This window comes from Esox lucius, chromosome 6 (genome assembly GCF_011004845.1).
Source record: "Esox lucius isolate fEsoLuc1 chromosome 6, fEsoLuc1.pri, whole genome shotgun sequence".
Classification (NCBI taxonomy): Eukaryota; Metazoa; Chordata; class Actinopteri; order Esociformes; family Esocidae; genus Esox; species Esox lucius.
The window spans coordinates 12,936,909-12,961,523 of NC_047574.1; the positions used below are offsets into that span (position 1 = coordinate 12,936,909).

The 24,615-nt window shown below is 42.7% G+C and overlaps 1 protein-coding gene across 8 annotated transcripts in view; it reads left to right on the forward strand.

Annotated features, from left to right (window-relative positions):
• Positions 1-24,615, forward strand: part of zmiz1a (zinc finger, MIZ-type containing 1a) — a 110,526-nt gene that overhangs the window by 38,551 nt on the left and 47,360 nt on the right. For 7 of the 8 annotated variants that reach the window (XM_029120292.2, XM_029120291.2, XM_029120285.2 and 4 more), the window contains exon 3: positions 9,420-9,493. The exons of the other annotated variant lie outside the window; for it this stretch is intronic. The gene's annotated coding sequence lies outside the window, so the exon portion shown is untranslated. The remainder of the gene's footprint in view (positions 1-9,419; positions 9,494-24,615) is intronic. 8 annotated transcript variants of the gene reach the window in all.

Genomic DNA, 24,615 nt, shown 5'->3' on the forward strand with positions numbered 1-24,615 from the left:
AGCCAGAAAAACAATTATATCTAATTCACTGTTTACTGTTTTCAGAATTGGTCCCTGCAACCTCTGTCCTATTTGTCTCTTTAGTGTTTTAGTAATAATGTTGACTTTATTTAGTGTTGTAGTCAGATTGTTGACCGGATTGGAAGTTACAGTTTACTGTTGCAGTCATGGTAGGGCTGTGCGATATGGCCTAAAAATCATATTATGGTATGTTTTGACAAGTAATGTCTATCATATACATATACAGCTCTGAAAAAAATTAAGAGACCACTGTACCTTTTTTTCCCCTTTCCAATTAAGTAGAAAAGGAAAGTTTTGAGTGAGGACCAGAAGCGTTCAATTTGCAGTGGTCGCTTAATTTGAACCCTTCTGTTCCTCACTTAAAACCTTCCTTGCGCAACTTTTGTCTTGAGGGGATGGAAGGGGTTTCTTGTATTATCAGAAATGTTGCCCAACTTACTTTGCTGCTAGTTGTTTTCTGCTTGTGGGACAACTTTCTGAGCCATGTGCAAACGACGGAGAAAGACCCCTTCTTTCAAACTAATTAAGGTTTCAGTGGTTCACTGGTTTCCTATTGTAATTGTTAGTGTTGGCCAATGGTTAGTTATTATCATTCAGAGTTTTTTTTGTTGGGGAACAGGGACTGGGCCTGTTTCGTGTGCTTTATTTTGTTAAGTGTTGTAGTTGTAGTTGTTGGTGCTTCTTTATGTTGAAACTATGAAGTAAACACCTGCATGTGCATTCATTATCCTATTATAGAATATTTTCACAATTATTGCCAATTATAGCCAACGTTTTTGTGAAATATTTATGATATAGCACTTTGTATCGATGCCAAAATCCATTGGCAGTGGATAGACTTGATCTTTTCTACATACTTCGTCCGTTTTTAGTCAGTTCAATTCATACAATGCATACAGTTTCTCACCCCCAAAATATTTTGCCTGATTCATTTTTGTTTTTTAGTTTTTCTAATCGAAAGAACTGCATACTTGGAATAGTGCTGACTGTTTTGATTGATGTACTTGTAGCCACGGGGGATAACAGTATTGTTTGATGTAGAACATATAATTGTGGTGGTTTATATTATTTTATGTTGACAGTATTGATGTGAGTGTTTTCCGAGTAATGTCAGTATTGATGGATGCAGTTATATTTAGAGTGTTAAAGGTTATACAGGGTTGACAGTAACATTTGTGCAGCATTTGTTTAGTTGTAGTCAGTCATGTCAGTATTGAGTATTGTATTTGTCGTCAGTGTTGAGTGTTGTTGACAGTGTTGGGTGTTGTAACTGTAGTCAGTGTTGACAGTGTTGTGGTTGTAGTCAGTGTTGACATTGAGTGTTGTAGTTGTAGTCAATGTTTATGGTGTTGAGTTGTAGCTGTAGTTAATGTTTATGGTGTTGAGTTGTAGCTGTAGTCAGTGTTAACAGTGTTAAGTGTTGTAGTTGTTGATAGTGTGGACGTTATTAAGCGCTGTAGCTGTAGTCAATGTTGAATGTTGTGGTCGATGTTGACACTGTTGCGTGTCGTAGTTGTATTCAGTGATGACTATTGATTATTGTATTTTTAGTCAGTGTTGAGTGTTGTATTTGTAGCCACAGTGTTGATGATTTGTATAGTTTTAGTTGACCATGTTAATGGTGACTACCTGAGATGCGGTTTTGCAGTGACACTGGAAACCAGTGTGTATGTTCTTTAGGTGAACATCTCTCGACGTGAGCTGATTCCGTTTTTGTGTGTTTGTGGATACCGTTGCTGTATATATCAGGTGTGTATGTGCGAGCGTGCATATTTTTGCCCCCCTCTGGATGTTTTCACTGTGTGGATGCAAGTTTGCGCTGCGTGTTGGTGTGTGTGTGCCGTGTGCACATCTATGTATGCGTGTGTTCACTGTGTGGTTTGTGCAGCTGTGGTTCTCCAGAAAAGCTGTAAGGACTTGCCAATATTTTCATTCCCTCTGCAGGCATTTCCGCACGCTAACAAAGGCTGCCCCAAGTGATGAAACCAAGAGGAAGCTGCTTTTGTGAACTGCCACAACGGTTTTGGTTTGTGCACTTCTGACCTGAGCCGACACACACACACAGCCGTGTACACACACACAGAGAGACACACCCAACCAACCAACACACTCTTCCTATGTGGTCTCTGATAGATGAAGGACGTGTATACTGTTCTGAAAGTTCATGTTCTCCAGTTTGTATGGCTCGAAGATTTATCATGGTTTACATGCACATTTAGCTACACGGGTTTAGTTAGCTAACGCTAGCATTGCTAAGAATTTATGATAAACGTGGTTAGAATATTGGCTACAGTATTTGACTCAAGTAAAACATTTGAAAGAAACATGACAGAGTTAGGCCCTGCTAATTCTAACCGTTTCATACCTAGCCTAACCGCCAGGCAGTTATGTTATGTGAAATGTACTGGAAAGGCATGGAAGAGAAAAAAGCCAAAACATTTGCTTTTGGCAACAGACCTAGTGATCACTCCCAGGGTTGAGTAGGTTACTTTTTAAATGTAACCCGTTAAAGTTACAAACTTGACTACCTGTTCACATTTGTAATCAGTAATGTAACTTTTTGATTACTCAAACTCAGTTGCATACTTTTAGATTACTTGAAGAGGCATTAAAAAGCAAAATGGAATAGCCTATAAGCAAGTGAACACCTTTTGTGTGGTCAATCAGTGTTAGAGTCAGCGCTAACATTACCTGAGTCAGCGCTAACATTACCTGAGTCAGCGCTAACATTACCTGAGTCAGCGCTAACATTACCTGAGTCAGCGCTAACATTACCTGAGTCAGCGCTAACATTACCTGAGTCAGCGCTAACATTACCTGAGTCAGCGCTAACATTACCTGAGTCAGCGCTAACATTACCTGAGTCAGCGCTAACATTACCTGAGTCAGCGCTAACATTACCTGAGTCAACGATAACGACTCAGGTCATTGTTACCAGAGTTGTTTTCTGGTCTAGTACAGTAAAAGCATCTTATTTTCATCCTGTTTGCTTTGAAAAAGCATTGCTAACTTCAAAAGCTATCACCAAACGTTGTAATAGTAAATGATTCTTTTTAGCTCAGAAGTACTAGTTACATCTACATTAGTTTAGCCAACAAAATGTTAACGGATCATTAGCCAGCAGCAGTAGTGTGTGTATCTCACTAATGTGCTGATGTTATGCTACGAATAACAATGCATTTAAGGTGTATGCACCTTCTAATAAGCATTTTTTTGTGGGAAATTGCTGGACTGTTTTAATAATACATGAATCCATGGGCATTACATTAAGCTCTGGCTTCTTGCTGTAGCCAAAATATAACTTGACTTTAGCTGACAGATTGGTTGTTGAGAAACTATACATTTAAACTTCATTAATGTTGTTGGAACAAGACAACGTAACTTGATTTGGCATTAGTCATTGCCATCATCAATGTGAACATAATGTACAGATTATTTTTTTTAGATCTTGGTTATCAAAACATTTCAGTCGGTCTTAAACACAGCTTCTCAAAGCTGAGTTACTTAACTGAATTTACTGTAACAAACTCCCTGCCTCTCAGAATTTCTGTCCACTGCAGTTTCTGTTGAAAATGTGCATGCCATAAACATTGGGGAAAACATTTATATCTAATAGGTGACTATTAAAACATCAATGAAGTATTTACTGAATTATTTTCAGGAGAAATACTATCCCACCATTATCATGTAGAAGGATTATTATAGTGCTTACTTTAGCAATGCAATTTGTACTTCCAACCCGATTTGTCAGTCTAAATTGCCATTGCAATTTAGACTAAACAATTATTAACGGTTAAGAATAACAAGATTACTTACTATGCCTCATCTGATCAGACCAGGATTAAAAAAAGATATGGGTATTTAAACAGTTTTAATGGTTTAATTTGAAACAATGTAGTTTAATATTGGAATGTATTAGAAAACACACTTGGAAAGTATTTTAAAATGCATTAAATATAATAGTGTGTTCAACATTAGGAAAACTTGGCCTTGTTGGATGGACATTACTGTAACTCTCTAATATGTTCTATATTGAAAAATCTATGAAAATCTTTGATAGTACGGGAATTGTAGCACCGAAGTATGAAGTACCTGAGAAAGTATGCTCCGGTGCCTACTTTTCTAGACCTTACGTATGTTACAGAACGTCTGTTAAATTTACTACATACTTTGTATTGGAATCTCTTTAAAAAAACATCTGTACTTGTTATACACTCAAGATAGAACACAATTATGCACTATTAACAACACATGTTTTAATGACATTAATGTTGATGTCTCCTACATACACTGATGAGAGCAAGTAGGCCTTCTTAAACACTGGTAACATTAGTAGCTTGCTTTATGACACAGTGCTACCTCCAAATACAGCACATCTAATAGAAGTACTTGATTTGGGCCCCTATTCAAAGTACTAAAATACACGGAGAAGACCGCATAATGACCCTAAGACACTTTTGTAGCACATATTTTGCTGAGACACCAAACCGTCGTTACAGTGGAATGAAGTGACAATGATTTCAACCATGTCAAGTGCTTTAGTGTTGACAAGAGCGCATGGTCCTCGGTCAAAAGTAGTGCTCTTTGTAGGGATTATTGTGGCATTTGGAACTCATCCTTTGACACACGCTAAGACTCATAAACCGAGATCTGGCCCTCTGGAGAAAATAACCTCACTAATTACTGGGTCTGACAGTGGGCTTAACCACAGAGATTGAGGGAGGGAGGGAAAGAGCGAGCCAGAGAGAAAGAGAGGCAGGAAATGGGAGGGGGGGTATGTAGGAGTGAGAAAGGGACAGGGAGGGAGAGAGTGAATGAGAAAGAGATGGAAGAGGGACGAAAAGAGAAAAAAGAAAGAAAGCAACCGCATCCGTCTGTGCATTCCTCCATGCTGTGTCATTCTGGTGCATTGCTGCCCCGATACTGTGGTTTTCTTCCTGCAAGGCGGAGGGAAGAATGGCCCAGGGCATCAAGGCCATTGATGCAACTTAATCTATTCTCGGGCCTGCAGACACCTAGCCACTCTGATAAACCAGAGTGACCGCTACACAGCTCATTGTTTCTCTCTAGTCCGTTCCACCAGGCTTGCAGACACTAAGCATTTCCATTGAAATCAGGAGCTTCCAGGTGGGCGGGAATCTTTTTGGTAGCAGAGCAATGAAGTTAGTCATACTTAAAAAGTTTGGCCGGTTTATGGTCAAGATGGCTTTATCGACTTGCTGACTTACTGACTGCCTGGTTGGCTGACTCACGGACGGTTATCTTGCACTGGGACAAATGAAGTCAACTCATATGTAGCTTCTACTAACATTCTTCAGTTTACATTGACGTGTGCATTCAATTTTGTGTAATATATAGTGCATTTTTATTGCAGATGAGTATCCTTGAGGCAGCGCTGAACTCTCCTAACATATCTGAGAAACAGGTATTTTATTTCCGTTTGAGACTGAAAACAAATATTGAAGATCCTTTAAACGTACCACGGTTTACGCCGTTATTCAAGTCTTTAATATGCTTGCAATTTCTGTCGAGAGTGGTGCCTTTTCCATTCACTCTACAACACTGAAGTGAAATAGGCTGATTAGTTCCCAGGGGAATGCTATGACAGTGACACCACACAGACCGCTGAGCTGCAGCTGAAAGTACTTGAGATGCAGAATGGAAGACTTGCATATACACTTTGGCTTTTTGACGTGTCTTTTTTAATCTCTCTTTGTCTCTCTGCCTCTCATTCTCTGTCACAGATGACTTGTGCCTTACTGAACCATTCTCTCCATTTCGCTGAGACACAGGCAGTTGGAGATGTGGATTGGAGCATAAGTAAATCCCTTTCGGGCTCTCTCTCTTACTCACTTGCGTGCGTGCGTGCACACGCACTATATATATATAATATATTACATATATAAACACACACACACACATGCGCACTATATATATAATATATTATATATATAATATATTACATATATAAATACACATGCATTTCTCCCTCCCTTTCTGTAGTATTACATCTTCGTTCTTTGTAATGTTCTCCACATCAGTGTGTATTGTCTGGAGCCTTCAGTGTCCTTGGAAAGCAGCCTAAGCTCTGACACACACACACAAACACACACACACACACACACACACACACACACACACACACAGGCGCGTGCATACACACACACACACACACACACACACACACACACACACACACACACACACACACACACACACGCACGCACGCACGCAAACATACACATAGGCTAACTCTCCTGTGTCACCAGGCAGACTCTGAAGTAAACAAAGGACACAGAGATGCACACACTAGTCCACTGATGCTAGCTCGCTAACCCTGACCTTCCTGATGCTAATCAGTGTTTCCTATCTGCGTAACCAATCAGTCGCCACAGAGAATGATACAGCATAACTGCAGAGCCCCTGGGTGAGTCTGCTGTGCTTGTTTGTGTGGATCCCCATTAGCTCCTGCTGAAGCTGCAGACACTCGTCCTGGGGTTACATTGATAGAGCTGACCTGTAGCACAACAACAATGCCCACAGTGTATGTGTGTGTGTGTGTGTGTGTGTTTGTGCATACTTCTTCACAGTCCTCATTGTGCCATAATGTTATTTTTATCAGTCTTTTTAAGGTCATTTCGCTGTTTGCTTGGGTAATTGAGGATAGAATGAGGTTCCATGTGATCGTGACTCTGTACAGTAAAGTGCTTCGCTGTGGGGGTGTTTTAGACCTGGAGAATGTGAGGAGCCCCCTGGTGGCATCCCTGGTGGGGTGTGTATGGGTGTCTGACGTGTGCTTTATTTGATTGTAAACAATGTGGACGACTGTTTACAGTGATGTTGCTCATAAAAATTTGAAGAGTAGCAGTGAGACTCTTATCAACCCTCAACCAAGAATGAGAAGCTTGCATTTTGTTAATCTGTGCTAGATATGGATATGGAATTAGATATAGCTTTGCTACTTCCTCCTTGGCTACATCGGACCATGCTACGGGACAGCAGTAGAGAATGGACAAAAACAGAGCTTAAGCAATGTCTACAACTTTCCTTTCTGTCACATATGTAGTACATCAACAAATCATGACAATGCTATTTGCTATTTTTACAGCACGATTGTTATAATTTTTTTTCAACCTTCTCAGTAGCCACTCTCTATACATAACTGCAGTTATGTTTCAGTACTTAGAGAATGTTTTCAGGCAAATACAATGTTCTTTCTTTAAAATGTATTTAAACCCTGTTTGTTGTTTGGTCCCCAGTTGTTACTAACTGCAACCCTTTGAGTCCCGCTGAGCCTACAGATTTTTGTGTGCTGGTGGACTGTGGAGTCATCAGCATACATCACCATTTGAGCTTCTTGCATGTATGTGGAAAAGAAATGGGCCCAGACAGCTGCCCTTATGGACACCTCACTGTACATCTCTGACTTAAGAGAAGCCTCAGTTGAAGAGTGCTTGAAGTTCAATTGGATACTTCGTAACTCTCCAACTGCGGTTTGGCAGGTGATGGAAAAGCACAACAATTTTGTTTCTCATAACAATTTATGAGAAATCGTCAAAGGTTGCTTCAAATTCAAACAATACAGCTCCAACTATCAGGTTGTAATCCATTTATTTTCGCCATTTATTTTCGCCTGTTATCATTCACCTGAGTTAGGGCAGTACAGGTTGAGTGCCCTTCTCTGTATGCAAGTTAATGGTTAAATAAAACCACAGCCTTGCATTTGGTCACAATTCTCTCCAATTTACCAACCAGGAAACTGATTGGATGGCTGTTGGTGTTGACAAAGGGTGCTTAACAATGTTTAGGTAGTCAAATGACTTTCATGCACACCTGTAGACATTCTTATTTATTTGGATTTGATTAAAGGTATTGCTAATCACAGTGGCAGTAGTCTGTCAGTAGTTTTTATCTTTGCTTACGCAAATTCAAAACCTAATTTTTATGTTAGATCTTTTATACAGAAAGTTATGTCAGTATTTTCATACTATAAAGGTATTTGTCATCAAATTAGCAATTTGTTATCAATACATTTATGATTGATAGAAATACAAGCCTTTTTGAATTTCATTGGTAGAAGCATTCATTGTTTTGCAATCTGTACAAGATGAGCACCTAGCGATCTCCCGAATCTTTGAAAACGACTACCGCCCCCATACCATTGAGGGTGGGAACTGGGCTCCTGTCAGGCTGTAGTCTTCACAAAACCAGAGAAAATTTGTCAACTTGGCTATCTTGCCATGTTGTTGCGGAAAGGAACATTGTTGAGACAAGCCCAATGGTTCTATTGAACGAGGACAAACATGCTGTATCTGCCCTCCAATCAACCAAGCAATCAGCAAAACACAAAGGCCACAATAATTGCTACAAAACATGACTCCACTCATTGTTAGATCAGACAGCAGGCTCAATCAAACTCTCTGAACTTTCCTGCCATGAAAATACTGCTGTGGTGAATATTTGTCTGAAACACTTCCAAACACTCATAATTATGTTGAGAGACTGAAAAGGGTTGTGTCATAGTGGGTTTTGCCTTTTAGGTGTCTAACCCTAATCCTAACCCTTACCACAAACTGTAAATGTTTACTCTGAACCTTAGCCGGAAATTGCATTTTTCCTTGTGGGGGATTGGTGAAAATGTTTCAGTGCAGAACAAGTTTGTTAAACCTTAACACACACAAACAGATTTTAAGACACGCTATCCTTGTTTCAGGCTTGGTTCATATTAAAAATCCAGTTTTTCCTAACTTCTAGACCTAAATCAAAAACTGAAACTTTTTTCAAAACCCTAAAACTAATCCGTTGGCTGAGATTGGAGTTTTGAATACTGTATAGAAAAAATTATGGCCTCTTTTGAACGCAAAGAACAAACCGCTTTTAACCCCTGTCAATGTTGTGAAGGCTGTGGTCATCTCTACTCTTTAGATAAAGGTATACACATACTCTACCTCCCTTTTAAATCCTTTCTCTCTTTACTCTCTGTCACACACACGCACACACACACCCGACAGCCCACTTCAGCTCACATCCTACCTTTTGGACCAAATCTCTTTCAGTAAGTGTAACCTGTCTTTTCAGTCCCATGCATATTAGTCTGTGGTGCCATTATCAAATTGTTAGCCTGCTAGGTAGCATGACTGAAATGTTTTCACTGGAAGAACGGCAGCCCTAGACCATTTTAAAATGGCTTTCAACACACTCACCTGCTTATATTCACCTTTCTCCGGGAATCCCAACCCTTGGATTTCTGGAAAATGGGGGGGGAGGGGGGGGTGGGGGGGGGTTTGGGAACGTTGCCATTGTGTTCCAACCCTACCCTGGTGCCAATCGTAATATTTTCTGCATGTTCGGTCCTCAGTGGTCCTAATATGTTTTGTGTTTTCTGTTTCTTATTCCAGGCATGTTCTATGATTGATGAGGAAGTAGCGAAGGCTTTGGTTAATAGGAAACTCAGGAACCTCCCTCTCCGCTGGTAAGACATGGTGATTTATGAGCCCTCTCTGCTCATCAGTAACAACATCTGCTCTCCCAGACAGACACACTCAGGCTGCATGCCAAATGGCACTCACTTGCCTATTTAGTGTGCTACTTTTGCCCAGGCACCATAGAGTGCTAGGACTCTATGTAGGGATTAAGATGCCATTTGGCACACTGCCTCCTTTCTTTCCATATTTCAGACTCTATAGGTCTCCACAATGACATTGATCTGGTTGTGATCTAGATGGAGGCACAAAACGGAGGTAGTCTTGTTGGGTTTTTGTTCGATACAGACGTTGCAAATTGGGGTTAGTGTTTGGGCAACATGAGAAGACAGGCAGAATAGTTTTGGTGTTATAAATCATTGGTTCCCAATGTATTTCCCTTTGACCCCACTTCCATCATTAGGATATCCCCTGCCCCTGGGCTCTGCCACTATCTAGGACACAGACTGGTGACATCTCTTTTGGTCATGTGATGTTGGCAGATTGAAAGCTTCTTGCAACCCTGTTTCCCGAGAAGTTGGGACGCCGCGGGAAAATCAAATAAAAACAGAATGCAATGTATGTGGTTGAAAATTGTACAAAGTCAACATGTTGAAACTGAGAGATGTTATTGTTTTTGGAAAAATACCAGTTTTGAATGTGATGACAGCAACATGTTTCAAATACGTTGGGACAGGGACATGTTTACCACTGTGTTACATCATCTCTACTGTTAACAATAGCCCACTGTAAATGTTTGGGAACTGAGGAGACCAATTGCTGTAGTTTTGAAAGTGAAATGTATTCCCATTCTTGCCTGATACAGGTTTTCAGCTGCTCGACAGTTCGGGGTCTCCTTTGTCGTATTTTTCATTTCATAATGTGCCAAATGTTTTCAATGGGTGACTGGTCAGGACTGCAGGCAGGCCAGTTTAGTACCCAGACTCTTTTACTGCAGAGCCATGCTGTTGTAATACATGCAGAATGTGGTTTGACATTGTCTTGCTGAAATAAGCAAGGCCTTCCCTGAAAAAGGAATCGTCTGGATGGTAGCATATGTTGCTCCAAAACCTGTACATACAACTAGCAGCAAAGTAAGTTGGGTAACATTTCTGATAATACGAGCAACCCGTTCCATCCCCTCAAGACAAAAGTTGCGCAAAGAAGGTTTTGAGTGAGGAACAGAAGGGTTAAAATTAAGAGACCACTGCAATTTAAACCCTTCTGTTCCTCACTCAAAACCTTCCCTTTTGACTTTTTTGGAAAGGAAAGAGGTGCAGTGGTCTCTTAACTTTTCCGGAGATGTATGATTTTTTCTTTGCATAGAAGAGTTTAACTTGCATTTGTGGATGCACCAATGTACTGTGTTCACAGACAGTGGTTTTTGGAAATGTTCCCGAGGCTGTGCAGTGATTTCCTCTACAGAAAAAAAAAATGGTGTCTGTTTTTAATGCAGTGCTGCCTGAGGGCCCGAAAATCACATCCATCCAGTATTGGTTTTCAGCCTTGTCCCTTTCATACAGAGTTTTCTTCAGATTCTCTAAATCTTTTTATGATGTTATGTACTGTAGATGATGAGATCCCCAAACTCATGTTGAAAAATATTGAGAAAAGAATAACATGTTGAGAAATGTTATTCTTAAATTGTTGCACTATTTGTCCGCGCAGTCTTTCACAGAGTGGTGAACCCCTCCCCATCCTCAATTCTGACCCACCCATCCTCTCTGGAATTATCTTTTAATACCCAATCATGTTACTACCCTGTTGCCAATTGACATAATTAGTTGTGCGATATGCCAGTAGGTTTAATTTTTTAGCATTGCGCAACTTTATCAGTCTTTTGTTGCCTCGGTCCCAACCTTTTTGGAATGTGTTTCTGGCATCAAATTCAGTGGGCATATTTTTCAAGAAACCATAAAATGTCTCAGTTTCTACATTTGATATGTTGTCTTTGTACTATTCTCTTGAATATAGTGTTTAAATAATTTGCACAACATCGCATTCTGACTTTATTTACATTTTACGCAGCATCACAACTTTTTTGGAAAAGGGGTCGTACAGTTTCATACCATGACCTCAGTTTGCGAACCACTGTTCTAGAGCATTGGAGGAAAACCAGGCTTATGTGTTTGAGAACTGTTAGAAAACATCCAGACTTCAAAAGAGCAAACATAGAATATGTAGGCTGTTTTTTTCCTTCTAGAACTGTCCTGTCATTTCACTGTATCATATATCCCTGTTTAAAATAAGTTTTAACACCATTTGAGGGAATTCCTCAGTCCTTGTTTTTCCTTTGTAAATTGCATTGATGTTTTGCAAGTGTACTTGTTCACGTCTGCTCACATTTATCATAAGAGGGCGTTTGTTATTCTACCTCAAACACCTAAATGCATACTGAGGAAATCTTTGGCTGACATATTGGTCAATATTGTTTTGGCTAAAAAAGCGGGGCTGTGTGTTTTGGATTAGACGTGTTTTGCTGTCAAGCTGTGGTGATCTGTTGCTTGACATGGTGCTCCCCATCGCAACCAGAGCCCAGAGTTCAAATGGACAACTACTGTTAAATCAAGTCATTATCCTGTTCGCATCATCAGCCTTTTACTGTCTTTAGTTTACACAGTGTCACATTTAGGTCAGTTACTGTCTGTGAGACTAATATGTCCTTTGACCACGGCCAGTGTTCATAAAGTAACTTCAGCTCTTAACATCAGGTTCCGCCATGCCGTATCATTTTATTCATTGTACTTTAAAAGGCACAACCGATGCTAGATCAGCACTCATTCTCGGCCCACGGACTCTCACCCAGACCAATCTCCCTTGTCCTGCAGCATATAAAGAGAAACGCCGATCCGGGGTCAGTTTTGATATCCACTCACTAATAGCTAATATTTGGTTTACATGTGGAGAAGCTGAACTAAGATCTGCTCCCGGGGGATAAATACAGTGGGGAGAACAAGTGTTTGATACACTGCCGATTTTGCAGGTTTTCCCACTTACAAAGCATGTAGAAGTCTGTAATTTTTATCATAGGTACTCTTCTACTGTGAGTGACGGAATCTAAAACAAAAATCACATTGTATGATTTTTAAGTAATTAATTTGCATTTTATCAGAAAAGCAGAACTTAATATTTGGTACAGAAACCTTTGTTTGCAATTACAGAGATCATACGTTTCCTGTAGTTTTTGACCAGGTTTGCACACACTGCAGCAGGGATTTTGGCCCACTCCTCCATACAGACCTTCTCCAGATCCTTCAGGTTTCGGGGCTGTCGCTGGGCAATACGGACTTTCAGCTCCCTCCAAAGATTTTCTATTGGATTCAGGTCTGGAGACTTGCTAGGCCACTCCAGGACCTTGAGATGCTTCTTACGGAGCAACTCCTTAGTTGCCCTGGCTGTGTGTTTCGGGTCATTGTCATGCTGGAAGACCCAGCCACGACCCATCTTCAATGCTCTTACTGAGGGAAGGAGGTTGTTGGCCAAGATCTCGCGATACATGGCCCCATCCATCCTCCCCTCAATACGGTGCAGTCGTTCTGTCCCCTTTGCAGAAAAGCATCCCCAAAGAATGATGTTTCCAACTCCATGCTTCATGGTTGGGATGGTGTTCTTGGGGTTGTACTCATCCTTCTTCTTCCCCCAAACACGGTGAGTGGAGTTTAGACCAAAACGCTAAATTTTTGTCTCATCAGACCACATGACCTTCCCCCATTCCTCTGGATCATCCAGATGGTCATTGGCAAACTTCAGACGGGCCTGGACATGAGCAGGGGGACCTTGCTTGCACTGCAGGATTTTAATCCATGACGGCATAATGTGTTACTAATGGTTTTCTTTGAGACTGTGGTCCCAGCTCTCTTCAGGTCATTGACCAGGCCCTGTCGTGTAGTTCTGGGATGATCCCTCACCTTCCTCATGATCATTGATGCCCCACAAGGTGAGATCTTGCATGGAGCCCCAGACCGAGGGAGATTGACCGTCATCTTGAACTTCTGGCATTATCTAATAATTGCCCCCAACAGTTGTTGCCTTCTCACCAAGCTGCTTGCCTATTGTCCTGTAGCCCATCCCAGCCTTGTCCAGCTCTACAATTGTATCCCTGAGGTCCTTACACAGCTCTCTGGTCTTGGCCATTGTGGAGAGGTTGGAGTCTGTTTGATGGTGTGGACAGGTGTCTTTTATACAGTTAACGAGTTCAAACAGATGCTGTAAATACAGGTAATGAGTGGAAAACAGGAGGGCTTCTTAAAGAAAAACTAACAGTTCTGTGAGAGCCGGAATTCTTAGTGGTTGGTAGGTGATCAAATACTTATGTCATCCAATAAAATGCAGATTAATTATTATAAAATTTTACAATGTGATTTTCTGGATTTTTGTTTTAGATTCCGTCACTCACAGTTGAAGTGTACCTATGATAAAAATGACAGACCTCTACATGCTTTGTAAGTAGGAAAACCTGCAAAATCGGCAGTGTATCAAACACTTGTTCTCCCCACTGTACGTCCTGCAGTGCTGCTACGTGAACAGCATTGTGGTCAGCGATGTTGAGTCAGTTCTCATTTACTACCTCGGTCTATTGATCCGTTTCTAGCAATACCAATATCAATCTCCAGGAGAAGGCAGACCAAATCACTCCCTATCCACTATAGCATTCACTCTAGTCAAAAGTAATGTGTTATACAAGGAATAAAATGCCATTTCAGGACCCGACCTAACAGATATCCCAGCTGCCTGGTTTCTTCCACCAAGTCAGTACAGCAGTATGCTGGTGTTGTATCCATCATCTGAATGCAGAATACACACAAGTCATGCTTTCTTTCCATGTGGGTATGGAGCAATAAACACTGTTAAAATGGAATGTTTTCATGGGTAAAATTGATTCACGTTGTGGAGGAGTGTTTCTCGTTTCTCATCGTCCCGGTGTTGAACAGTTTGTGAGTCGTGTTCCTGCCATGTCAGTTACCATGTTACAAAATATGCGAGAACGTGTGGAAACGTGTGCAAAACCTCATCAGTGTTTGTGTGACACAGCGTCAAAGTGCTGGAGGTGAATGTATATGCTAATGACTAAGGTGGAGCCTGATTGCCAGGAGAGGGAAATAGGATGTGAGAGAGAGAGAGAAGGCTGGAGTGAGCTGAGAAGGGGAAACAGGAGAGAGAATGAGAGTGAGAAGGATAGACAGAAGGAGGTTGAAGTGAATAATAGATGCAAACTGCGATTTGTGAGTGGAAAAGAAAGGCGAGGCTGAGAAAAACCTCAAGTCATGCATATCAGATTACGCCCCCCCCATTACCACATTTTATTATCATGGCCCCTGTGCCAATGCACTCCACACAACCGTCCTCTGTGTGTGGGTGTGGTGGCAAGCACAGTCATATGAGCCGGGAGGGTTGCCGAGGTCTGGAATGCCCTCAGAGAGGGAGGGTAGTGTCCGTAATAATCTGAATGAATAACTTCATTTGGGCAATGCTGATACGGATTCTTTTTCATTTATAAAAAAAAATTTCTGATTTCTGAATTTGTAGGACTCTCCAGTCATATTCTGTGCTGGGTGAAAGGTGAAGAACAGTTGTACTCAACTCTGTTCCGAGATTAGTTGTTTGTTTTTGAATCAAAAGTAAAAGATGAATTATAAAGTGTGGTTCTGTTATCTGACAGATGTGTGTGTTTTATGTACTGTTGCACATGCGTGTGCATGGACTAACGTGTGTGGGCATGCTCTGTAGGTGTATATGTGAATACCGAAATCATTCACCAGCCCTTTGCTGTGTGACTGCATCTGGGACAGTGGTCTGGTCGCGTGGAGTCTGCGGTCGTGTGGAGTCTGAGGTCGCGTGGAGGCTGAGAGCTGGAGACACTGAGACCCGGGATATTTGAGAGCCAGAGATGTGCAGAAAATAGCTGTACCTGGGTCAGGACTCAGGAGTACCAATGATTTGCCAGGAGCCTCCCTCCCTTCCTCCAGGACAGCCTGTCTGGGTTATGGATAGGGTTTAAAATCCCTCAAAATATCACGTTGTGACATCCCTGGGTTCATCACAGGGCTTTCCCCAAATCTATTTCATTAACAGAGTGTCAAGCAGAGAGGCTGAAGGTCCCATTTCTTCAGTTTTTGTTATGATGGCGGATCACACCTCAAACATTACCGTTTCAGTGTGGGCACTCTAACCACAAGGCCACTGAGTTGGTCGTTGGTATACTGTAAAACTTGTGCGTTTGCCCTGAAACTTGCATGTTGATGTGTGCTAATGTGTGAAGTGGGTCATTGATTTGGAGTGAGGACAGGGATTGCGTGTTACTCTGGAACAGTGTGTCATAATAAGGATCATTTAATTCCCAGAAACATTGACACACACAGACACACACACACAAACTTGCACGCAGGTCTGTTGGCCAGCTCACATGAGGGGTGATAAGTGCCAAAAATAAGCATCACCGAGCTAACAAATTGACCTAGCGTAACTGTGCATGTTTCAAATGAGTTATAGACATGAAAACCCCTTGAATTTGCACCAATATTAGAAATATTATAAATGTACGTGCTCCGGAAGTTGACACAGAAATATTAGTGAAGTTCTATCAGACCAGCCCGTGGGCTTTAGTTACTTGTGTGTTCTATGCTAAATATTTATTTTTACCAAGACCTGTCCTTGTCTCAACAATAACACGTAGTTCAGTCTTCAATCATAGCCCTTTTTTTTTTTTTTGCTGGACAGTGAAATATTGTTAGCTAGATAACGCAAATTAACAGCTCTCCTTCTCTTGTCTCGAGCAGCCCAAAACAGAGCTGTTGCCATGGAACATAACGCAAGCTAACAGCTTTCTCTCTCATCTCAAGAGCAGCTCAAAGGGAAGCCGTCAGCTGGGAAGAAGGATTGCTTTTAGACCAAGCAACAGAGAGTTAATTCTTAAATGAGCTGGGGCAGGAGAGAATAATTTTTGCTCCTGCATCAACTTTAGATGTTCACAACTTTCACTCTTGTGTTAACCTTTAATGTACTTCATACAGCCTTCTAAAGAGGGCACATGTGGATGAGCGTTCTCACAATTTTATTCGGTGAACCGCATTATCATCCTAAATAAAAAAAATGTTTCCAAACTTCTAACCCTACACCTACACATAACCCTAACCTTTACCGAAAACCTAACCATAACCTTACCCTATACTTCACCTCAGTAACTTATGCCTGACCTTTTTAAGTAAACTCTACCTCCTAACCCCAAACCCTAAACATTTAAAAAGGAAATATGATGACTGGAAATGACGAACAAGCAGAAAGAGTAAAAGGGGATTTCTTTTCTGGTTTTTTATTGCAGAATTTATGTCCAGCCAACAAACAAAAAAATGAAGAAAAAGATCTGAAATAATCCTCTTAACTGTATGCTTGGTAATCTGATTTAGTCGGGTGGTTACGGATGCGGCTGGGACCATTTCCCATGGCTCAACCGTACAGCATTTTCACCTTCAACTCAGCCCCTTTTCATATTTGCAATGTTAAACATAAACAAATATGAACAAATGTATACCCCATTTAGTACAACATCAGATCCAGCAAGATCGAGTGTACGCATGTACTTGTGTGTTTGTGATGGTCAGGGCGGCCATTTTGAACTCTTTGTTCAGACGATTTGTAACGCTGTGTAGATTATATTTTGACATTTTGATATCATTATGTAGGCCACTCTTGTTATCATCAGCTCAGTGAAACACAAACATAATCGACATAAACTGCCCTTTGTAATTAAAACATTTTGAACATTTTGAACAAGAAAAGAAAAACTGAAACACAACCAAAATCATTGTTTGAGCCAAATTACATTTAATTAAGATTTTTTATCATGCCCCAATTGTAGGCTTGCTGAAAACAACAGTTTGGAAAATCATTTAAAAGATGGAAAGCATTGTTGAGGTCAGCAATCACGGAATACCTCTAAATTGGGTGACTAAAGAATTCTCAGCACAATGAGAATAATAAGAAAATAATTGTCAGATTCAGGAATACTATCTAGGAGGTGGACATGGACAAGTAAGTCACTACTAAACTCATAAATCTGATGTATAAATACATGTAGGATGTTTTAGGCATGCATGGCTGCCAGTGAAGCTGGCTCACTTGTCTTCCTTGATTTTTGCAGTATGAAGAAAACACTGAAGTCCACAGTAAATGAAATGCCTACATTCTCATTGGACAGGGCTTCAGAATACAGCTAATGTATGCATGTAGAAAGTGCCTAACATGCTTACAAAAAATAAGCCACCTAATACTAAACATATGTGCTTAATTTGGAAAGTATAGGGTCTGTCCCAAAACCTTCACTTGCCAGAAATATGCAAACTGTGCTGTCAATTCTAGATGGTGAAAGTAATATGCACACAAATTACCTAAAATAAAAACCAAGAATATATGGTTTAACCCTAGTGACTGACTTAAAATCCAAACTTTGAGTGTACAGAGCCAAAAAAAGGCTTTGCTGTACCAGTAATTACGGTCCATACGCAGCCTGTACTCTCCCAGAACAAATCTAGGCCAATTAGTTTATTCATGATAACATTGTTTGCTAAAGGGGAGTGTTATAATATTATTGACGTAACACCATCCTATTTCACGTATGGATTCAAAGACTGTTACGCATGTAGGAAACTACCTGTGCTTTTCCTTTTGTTCTGATGGGATAGCAGCTATCCTGTTAGCTTTTGATATCCACTTTCTGACTAGGTCAGGTGCCAGTACTGCCAGTTACAAATCAAAACCAAGGAATTAGATATAAACCTCTCTTAAAAATGTGGAATGTGTGGGACTTGAACTAAGCTGATAGACTTTCACATCCGCTGGTTTACTTTGATAACAGCGGACTCATTTTAATATTGGTTCATTCTGGTGGGGGCTTTGTGTTAGCTGATTGATTCAGAGCTCTTGTAAATATGGATGTAGAAGAGAGGTTTTCTTGTTCTTTACGTTTCTGATACAAAGACTAGGACCCATAAGACTGTGGTTAAAACTAGTGAACTGTACATGTCCTTTGGGATGCACACAAACTGTAGCTCTGTAATCAGATCTATACTAATCTGATAGTTGTTTGATACAAGCTACCCATTCTTCCCTTCGCCCTTGTTACAGTATAGTCAGCCGAGGAGCTGGAGTGTTTGCAGTACGAGAGACTAAATCTGTCTGCGATTTCCCAGTGAAGAATGACACTTTCAAATGTCAATGTCAGGCCTAATGGCAAGGTACTTGTGTACCTACCGCTGTATGGGTACAGCATGTAGGTGTGTGTGCCAGTGTGTGGGTGCGCTGCCGCTGTGAAAGGCTGGACCACGGCTCCACAAGGCACAGGGCCAAAGAACAAAGCCTCTGTGAAGGAGCCTGCTAATGATCTGAGAGCCTGAACAATGTCTAGAGACATTCTTCCCAATGCCACACACCTCTCCCCAACCACCTCCTCCCTCCCCTCCTCAGTGCTATCTGAAGGCAGTGGAAATAGGCTAACGTGGCCAGATTGAGAGGAACTAGACAGTTTTGCTTTTCACAAGACAGGCTGGTAGTTATGTGTTTCTTATTTTCCACCTGCTTTGGCAATGTTAAGCCAATTACGTTGAATTTAAATTGATAAGTGGAGAGAGCGAGCGAGAGAAAGGGAGAGCGAGCGAGAGAGAGAAAGGGAGAGAGAGCGAGAGAGAGAAAGGGAGAGAGAGCGCGCACAAGAGCGCAGACCCACAAGTAGTATTGCAATTCCCTGAAATTGTATTGGACACAAGCACGCTATGACCTATGGCGATTCCCCAGAGTAAATCCTCGAAGCAGGCTGCTGAACCCTTCCTGCCCTGCTGGCCACATGTCCACACCAGTGTGGTAGAGGAGGAGATGGTTCAGGGTGAGACCAACCTATAAAGCCACACACAACAGGAATAAAGCCTCTTTAACCAGGGTTATTAGGGCCAGTCCCTTGTGGTCAACGTATATCTTGGAGAGAAGGCAGAGCTGCCCGCACCCCACTCACCACAGATCATTGGTCATCTCCAAATCTCTGCTTTGGCCGGGGTTGGGGGGGGGGCATTCCGCAATATATTCTGCACTATATTCTGCACTATATTCTGCACTATGTTCTGCACAAGCACTTCACTGAAAACTGAACAGGTTAAACAACAGGTTATACAACTACCTGAACTCACTCCACAGTAATTATCCGCCTCTTCACCAGCCAGTTGACACCTCCCAGTCGTCTGTTGATTTGAACCATGGGAGGGCTGGACAACATTAGAACATACACGTTTTAGGAGTATTCACAAATACTTCAGTTAAACGCTGCTTCCAAAGTTGCACTTTCAGGTGGCGTCCACTGCCCACGTCCAATTCCAATACACACATCCCTGAATCTGAGTCAGAGCTGGTGCTGAACTAGGGTGTATGCGTGTGTGTTTGTGTTTATGTACAACTGAGCGTGGGTGCCTGACTGCCTGCAAGAGTACCCTGAAACAAAGCAGGTGTACCACATGATGGAATTAACCATGATTCTTTCATCGCACTGACAAGACAACTTCCCCGCTATTCTTCTCAGGGGTCTGTTCATAGTGTGGTATGTTGTGAGGACTAAGGTGACTCTGTGTCTCCCACTCATACTAGAGTCTGTTACGGTAACCTCCCCCTCGTACTAGAGTCTGTTACGGTAACCTCCCCCTCGTACTAGAGTCTGTTACGGTAACCTCCCCCTCGTACTAGAGTCTGTTACGGTAACCTCCCCCTCGTACTAGAGTCTGTTACGGTAACCTCCCCCTCGTACTAGAGTCTGTTACGGTAACCTCCCCCTCGTACTAGAGTCTGTTACGGTAACCTCCCCCTTGTACTAGAGTCTGTTACGGTAACCTCCCTCTCATACTCCAGCATTTTACAGTAAACACTGCTCACACTGCTGTTTGTTACAGTAACCTCCCCGTCAGGTTACTGTCTGTAACAGTAACCTTGTGCCCTCTCTGGCTTTTCTGTCAGGACATTTTATTTAGCCAGTTAAGTGGCTGAATTTTGAAGAATGGGATGTCAGCAGGTTTGCTTTCTGTCCTGTTGGAGAATTTATATTATTGTCAACCTCAGGATGGGAGAAGGACAGGATTACATTATGGAAATAGATATTGCCCAACCCTAACACACACACACACACCCCCATAAGCAGCCTTGTACATGTATGCACGCAGACACGCACACACACAACTTCATGGTTATTTAGAAACAATATGACCTGGTTGATTGTTCCTACTCAATGTGTGTGTGTTTCTTTTTACTAAACATGTAGTTGTACCCAGAAGGTTATGAATGGCCTTGACCCCTGGCAGTCAGGGAACAATAACCACTATTACTGTCAGGTAGGCTTGTTTGGGGTTGGAATGGTGGGTGGACATAAACCAGGTGCTGATGTTTGTATTGAACACTAACATATACCCATCTAGTTCTTTCTGTTTTAACATTACTCTGTACAATTACCCTTAACCACTCAGAAGTTTAATGCCTAAAATGTCTACACTTTCTTGAAGTTAAGTTGATGTGTGCAAACTTTCTTATCCTTCTTTCACTATAGACGTTTATTCAACCCTAAACAAAGGTCCGAAGTCAGTCTGAGATCTTGTGAGTCATTAGCTGATCAAAGCAGATTCCAGAACTCCAAAGACAACAAACTGCAGAAACCCACTTAGATTTTTCTATTCAGATTCCAACCATTATAACTACACACACATTCTTCATAGATGGGTTGTGTTTGTGCGCTATTGTGTATATGTATGTGTGTGTGTGTGTGTGTGTGTGTGTGTGATTGTTTATATATACACACACACAAAGACAGACAGACATAAAGACAGACAGACACAGACATAAAGGCAGACAGACAGACTGGCAGACACAGACATAAAGACAGACAGACACAGACATAAAGACAGACAGACTGGCAGACACAGACATAAAGACAGACAGACAGGCAGACACAGATATACAGGCGGACAGACAGGCAGACACAGATATACAGGCGGACACATACATACAGGCGGACACCCAGACTGAGAGAAACAGACAGGTTGACACACACACAGACAGGCAGACACAGACAGGCAGACAGGGAGCCCTAGACAGACAGATAGTGAGGCAGACACAGACAGGGAGACCCAGACACACAGACAGTGAGGCAGACACAGACAGGGAGACCCAGACAGACAGACAGACAGACAGACACAGGCAGACAGACAGACACAGGCAGACACAGGCAGACAGAAAGACAGACAGACAGGCAGGCAGGCAGACAGACAGGCAGACAGACAGGCAGAGACACACAGTAACAGTGCTGCACTAAGTATCGACCGGCTCTGCCCAGACCCAGCTAAATGACACTCTCCCGGATGAAAGGGATATACGGGATGAATTGTATGTGTTTTTATTTATATGCACTTGTGTAGCTATGTCTCTGAGATTGTTTCTGTGAAGACGGAATGGGATAGTGTTTGTGTGCATTTGATAATAACACAGAAATGATTACACACACACACATACACACGCGCACGCACACGCGCACACACACACACACACACACACACACACAGAAACAGTCCCAGTCCTCTCAGCTCTGTGAGTATCGACCAGTCTTCATAATGGAGAAACGCCTGCCCAGCAAACAAAATCAATGCCGGGTTTTTCTCCTCCAACCTACTCTCTGTGTCTGCAATGAATACAGAACATGCAGAGCAGCAACGGAAACACACCCATCTCTGGGTTTCTCTTCTCCGTGTCAAAAAAAAAAAAACACTGTTCCAACTGTGAATTCTGGAAAACCTGGGCAATGAGAGAAATACTGCAGGAAATTTACCATCTTGTATAATCTGTAATTGACTTGGTTTTCAACAAGTCAATTCCAGATTACGAATGAGGTAATACATGTCTGTTAAAAACAGTGGATCCCAGATGTGATTGTTTATTTTTGGTCACTCCAGCTAAGGCCAGTTCCAGGGATAAAAAGGGATCAGATGAAGCCTTTTTCTCTCTTATGCAAGTATTTCTCCCTCTCTCTCTCTTTCTCTGTCTCCCTCCCTCTCTTTCTCTCTCTCCCTCTCTTTCTCTCTCTCTCTCTCTTAGAGTAGTGATTGGGATTATAGCAAGGCAGATTAGCGGGTGGCTGTACAGTCTGTCTACTGTCAGAAAATAGAATTCATTTGTGTGATCCAGATGCTTTCCCTCAGCCGCAGTGCATGTGTGTGTGCGTGCTGGCGTGTGCGTGCGTGTGTCCAGCCACAGGAGGGAAAAACTTGTCCTCCTGCCACCATCATAGAGGAGCAGTGGGACAGTTTTTCTTTGGCTGCGAAGGCAGAGTGTGGGGAGCAAGCTTAGAGAGTGAGAGAGAGCAGAGAGAAATTGTGCAGAGAAAAAAAGAGTGGAGAGAAATAGAGAGAAGGAAAGAGAGAGAGAATGAAAAGAGCAGAATTAAAATGAGGACGGCTGTACAGAACCCTAATGTGCTACAGCCCTTCACTCAGTAATAATTCAGAGAGGTAGGGGCTGTGGGCTGAATGGGGATTATGCAGTGGACCAGAGACAGGAAGTAGTGTTACAGACTGGCGTTGGTGGAAGTAGTCTGGGCCAGGCGTTTGGGATAAGGGGTGGAGCTGGAGTTTAGGCAGCCTTCTGTATCCCCTAATACACTAAGTGTATTTATACTGTTATTACGAGGTGGCAAAGCCAAGAAGCCAAGCGGTGTGCTAGCTGACGAGAAGACCCAGTCCCACCGACTACACTGCTCCCTACAGGACACGCCGCTCCCCACAGGACACGCCGCTCCCCACAGGACACGCCGCTCCCCACAGGACACGCCGCTCCCCACAGGACACGCCGCTCCCCATAGGACACGCCACTCCCCATAGGACACGCCGCTCCCCACAGGACACACTGCTCCCCATTCCCCACTGGACACGCCGCTCCCCACTGGACACACTGCTCCCCATTCCCCACTGGACAAGCCGCTCCCCACTGGACACGCCGCTCCCCACTGGACACACTGCTCCCCATTCCCCATTGGACACGCCTCTCCCCACAGGACAAGCCGCTCCCCGCAGGACACACTGCTCCCCATTCCCCACTGGACACGCCGCTCCCTACTGGACACGCCGCTCCCCACTGGACACGCCGCTCCCCACTGGACACGCTGCTTTTGACAGGAGCCCCGTGGACACTGGTCGATAGTGAGGCACTATGTAGAGAATAAGGTGCCTTCTGGGTGAGAGCCTCCGAGCACTGTGGTGCCGTGACCCCTCTGGCCCCTGCTGGGGTCAACAGGAGCATAACGACCCGCCTGACGGGTCAGAGGACACGTTTCCTGTCGCCGTGCGTCTTTGCACCCACCGCCCTCGCCTCAGCTCGAGGTGAACATGTCTGCTGTTTTCGAGGTGCCCTCGGAAGTGTTGGAGCCTATTTAGACTGAGAGAGAGAAAACGAGAGCGTAATATGGGTTGTTTTGCATAATCATTTACATAACGTCCCAGTTTACATTGGCTGTAGCGCCAGTCAGTCTGACAGGTTGGCGAGCTCTCGTGGAGGGAGATGTTGGTGTAGCCACTTCACCAGCCTTGTATAAGTGGCCGGGCACCGTTTAGTAGGCTGAATGAGGTAGCCTGTATCAAAATGTGTTTAGCTACACGCAGTTCGGTTTCATTTAAATCATTTTAACAAGGAGACGCCTCAGTATAATCCGTTTTTCTTGTGAAATGTTGAACCTCCCCCTACCAATCTCACCTGCGACTGCTGGACTTCTGAGAGTTTAACGAGACATCTTAAGCGCTGCGTAGACATCCGTGCTCTTAGACGGGAGTTGCACTGCCTAGCGCTACTGTCGCAGTGGGCAGCACGGGCTCTCAACTTAGATGGATCTGAAATGTAACCTATTTTCAAGAAGGAAATCATCTGTAATGTGCATTTCCACGGGAGGTGATCAATTGAAAGTGCGATTTGGTGTTTAGTATTCTTGGATACATTTGGGGAGATGTGGTGGTGTGAAAAGGCCCTCAGAGGCAGAGGCCTTTCCCGTTCTCTTATCTCTCACTCCTCTCACCTTTCTCCTCCCTCCTCCTCCCTCCTCCTCCTGCCTGTTGTCTTCACACTGGAGGATCAG